The sequence below is a fragment of the Oryctolagus cuniculus genome, chromosome 19, assembly GCF_051225735.1.
Source record: "Oryctolagus cuniculus isolate XC-2025 breed Fujian yellow rabbit chromosome 19, ASM5122573v1, whole genome shotgun sequence".
In the NCBI taxonomy this organism is placed as follows: Eukaryota; Metazoa; Chordata; class Mammalia; order Lagomorpha; family Leporidae; genus Oryctolagus; species Oryctolagus cuniculus.
Genome location: NC_142885.1, coordinates 47,347,033 through 47,350,982, shown reverse-complemented (window position 1 = coordinate 47,350,982; position 3,950 = coordinate 47,347,033). Strand labels below are relative to the sequence as shown.

Sequence of the window (3,950 nt, the reverse complement as noted above, 5' to 3'; positions counted from 1 at the left end):
TGCAAACTTTATTACTATTTGTTGTTAAAGCTTTAATCTCATGGGTCCCAAACTGAGCACCTTGTGCTGTGTCTCAAGAGCACACGAGCATCAAAGGAAGTCTAAGGCACTATTGGAGACCCCCACATGTGGAACTTCACTTCCTGATTTATATTTTGGGGACCTATGTTAATATTTCACTTTAAGAACACCAATTTTTTTCTTCCCCCTGCCTCCCCCAGATCCCCAGTTTAAGGAAAGCCCCCAGCCTGTCATGCCAAAGAGGAAAGTGACCTTCCAAGGCAGTGGAAGACGGGAATGAGGAGGATGAAATCAGGGATACCAGGAAGAAGATGGTGAAGCCTGTGAGTCGGGCCAGGAGACCTAGGGACTGCTTCAAAGGCAAACGCTCTGGACAGCAATGAGGAGGAGGAGGAGAAGGAGGAAGAATCCAGCAAGTATGACATCCTGGCTTCAGAGGATGTGGAAGGTCAGGAAGCAGCCACAGTGCACAGCGAAGGGGGAGTGTGCATCACACCCTTCAACCTGCAGGAGGAGATGGAGGAAATTTAACTTGAGAGAAAGCAACTACTTCCTGAACCTGGAGGCTCAGATCCGAGAGAGCTGGCTAGACAACATTGGCTATGTGAAAATCAGGGAGAGGGCACCGGATCAGTGCCAGGTTTCAGGCTCAGAGGAGGAGGACAGTCTGGGCCAGACACCAACAAGTGCCCAAGCTCTCTTGGAGAGACTTTCAGTGCTGCTTCTGCTGAGGGAGACAGTGGCTGGGACAATGAGACATCTGTGGGCAAGAAGAGAGGGCAAAGGGAACAGCAAGGGGCCTGGGTGGCCCAGTTTCCCCCAGGGCCTGGACTGGCTGTCTGGGTTGGCTGACCAGATGGTGGCCCTGGGAATCCTTGACATGTACCAGGAAATGTGGGAGTGGTTGGCCACATGGCTGAAGGGTTTGGAGTGAAGGACCCAGGGATTCCAGGATTCCACACTCCCGCCTCCCCATGCTGAGGTGGCCCCGACCCCTTTCCAGAGGGGAGAAGCAGAGTCATCAGAAGATGGCCTGGTGAACATGATGTAGGAATATAAGTGGAAGAGCACCAAGGAGGCCGAGTTGTACAGTCCCTTCACTAGCTCCCAGATGCAGACTTGGGTGAGCAAAGGCTACTTCCCAATGGTGTTTATTGCTGAAAGCTTGACTCCCCTGGGAGTCAGCTCTACAACTCCAAATGCATTGGCTTGAACATCTGCACCTGAGCCTGCCAAGGGCTCAGTTGAAGCCTTTTTTTAAAATTTGCCTTTTAAGTGTTTTATTGGCTTTCTGAGGTTTCAAGAGGCAGAGAATCCCTGCCTTGACTGGGCTGGGGAGGTGGGGGTGTCCTGAACACAAAGTTTCACAAAGGCACTGGTAGGAGCTCTGGGTGGGTGGGGAGAAGCCATGTGGGGGGGCTGGAGGGTGGGGACTCCTTTGGGGACAGGGTATACAGTCAGCTCTGGCAGGAAGGGCTTTTCTGGAGAGACACTGAGGAGCGAGGAGAACCTGAGATGCTGAGGGAAACCCCAGAGGGAAGCCAGGTGCCCCCTGTGAGGGTGCTGGCATGCCCCACCCCCCACCGGTGTCCACGTGTTGGGCAGAGACCCCACTTCAAATCCAGAATTTCCTGGAGGCACAGCATCAGGACCCCAAAGCCCCCTGGGACCTCCCTCTGGGAACAACTCAGGTGACCCCAATGGGAGCAGTCAGGAGCCATGGCCACTTTCCTCTGCCCTGGGAGTACTCCAGAGGCAGGCACTTCCATGGGCATCTGGCACAGAGGGAGGCTTGGGAAAGGAGGACAGAGAGGGGGAGGAGCAGTTGGAGCTGAACTGGGTCCCCGAGCAGTGGGAGCCTCTACCGCCCCCACTGATGCTCGGCTGTGACAGGCATCCCAGCGTGGAGTGGGGGATTGGTCCAAACCCATGCCTATGCCTCAGCAGCCACTGTGCTGTGAGTCTTGCTGGAATTTGGGGAGCCGGTCCCCAGCTGTCTCGGGCACAGAGAATATTGGAGGCCACTTGTCAATTTCTTTTGCCCAATAAAAACTTTTAGATGTGCATGAGGGCTTCAGCTCTGCTGATGGCCAGGCACCTTGTCTGCATCCCCTTCAGACTTACAAAAAGAAAAAAAAATCCAATGCTTTTGAAAAAACAGCTAAAACAACATTTTGATAGAGTGGCAAAGGGCTAGATCAATATTGAAGTATTTAAAGAAATTTAACTTTGTGAAACTTGATTTTACTAAATCTGTACATATTAGTCTTGGAAAATCAGTACTATAACACTGATTTTTTTATAAAAATTATGCCAGTATATAAGGATATTAAAGTTTCAATTGCTTGTTGAAACAAATGAAAAAATAATAGGCTCACTAGGCTAATCCTCCACCTTGCAGCGCCGGCACACTGGATTCTAGTCCCGGTCGGGGCGCCGCATTCTGTCCTGGTTGCCCCTCTTCCAGGCCAGCTCTCTGCTGTGGCCAGGGAGTGCAGTGGAGGATGGCTCAAGTCCTTGGGCCATGCACCCCATGGGAGACCAGGAGAAGTACCTGGCTCCTGCCATCAGATCAGTGCGGTGCGCTGGTTGCATTGCGCCGGCCCCGGTGGCCATTGGAGGGTGAACCAACAGCAAAGGAAGACTTTTCTCTCTGTCTGTCTCTCTCACTGTCCACTCTGCCTGTCAAAAAAAAAAAAAGAAAAAAATAATAGGTTTTTAAAATATAAAATGGTCTTCAATAACAAATATGTGGCTTGAACAAATGAAAATATGTCTCATGTGCTTTGAGAAAGTTATCACTGAAACTAATAGATACATGATATATTAGAAAATACATTGGCAGTATGCAAAGGATATTAAACAGTATACAAAGAAATCTTAAACACGATCAAAAGCTTATAGATATATGTGAAGAAAAGTTCCTATAAAAGAATTTTTAGAATACATAATATATGAATAGAAGCCCAAACTTGTGAGTGATACACACTGAAATGAAAGATGAACAATGATGGCAATAATTGTCAGTAGTTTTTGTTTCCTTAATATCAGATCACAAGGAAAGGCTTTATTGAAGTAGATGTGGGAATTAATCTTAGTTTTGGGAGAGAAGTACAAGGAAAGGTGCACAGAGAGTGAGCAACAGAAGGAAAAAAGGTGCATTAAAATCCCTTGTGAACAGGTGAATTACTGGTATGAGCAACTGGAACTCAAAACAGCTACCAAGTCCAAGGAAGCATATAGAATGTGCATAGGAATGGCTCCACCAAAGACTCTAGAAGCATGGAATCTTTCTCCTAATTTCTGCCTCTCACTAGTTGGGAACTTTCTGTAGACACCAAATCCTTGTCACATGTATACTTCACAGAATGTGAGTTTAGCAGATGCCAGTGTACAAAGTCTTCACTCAGAGAAACACATATCTGTTTATCTATCTATCCATCCATCTATCCATCTATCCATCCACACAATTTAAAATTATTAAAAGGTGGTCTCCATTTCCCACTGAGAATGTTGGGCCTAACTTTTAGATCTGTAGTTGAAATCATTCAAATGCCTGTCTCTAGATTTATGTAACAATTTAGTCACATGGCCACTTTTAAAATCACACCTGCTATGATTTCCTTGTATGACATTTTATTCAACAGTTCTATGGAAGAGCTTTCTGTCCATTGCTGGAAGCTTCACATGCATTTTTGACACAATTCCTAAAAATTGTGAGAGCTACGTAGATTTTCTATAAGCTTGTCTCCCCCATTTCCATCCTAGTGTTTTCAGATATGCCACTGTTAACCAAACTACTTTCTTTACTTTAGTTTGAATTTTTTTTTTTTGACAGGCATAGTGGACAGTGAGAGAGAGAGAGACAGAGAGAAAGGTCTTCCTTTGCTGTTGGTTCACCTTCCAATGGCTGCCGCGGCCGGCGCACT

At 47.1% G+C, this 3,950-nt stretch overlaps 1 pseudogene; it reads left to right on the top strand.

Moving 5' to 3' along the window:
- Positions 1-253: 253 nt before the first annotated feature.
- LOC149120566 (CD2 antigen cytoplasmic tail-binding protein 2 pseudogene) lies at positions 254-1,248 on the top strand (annotated as a pseudogene).
- Positions 1,249-3,950: the final 2,702 nt, after the last annotated feature.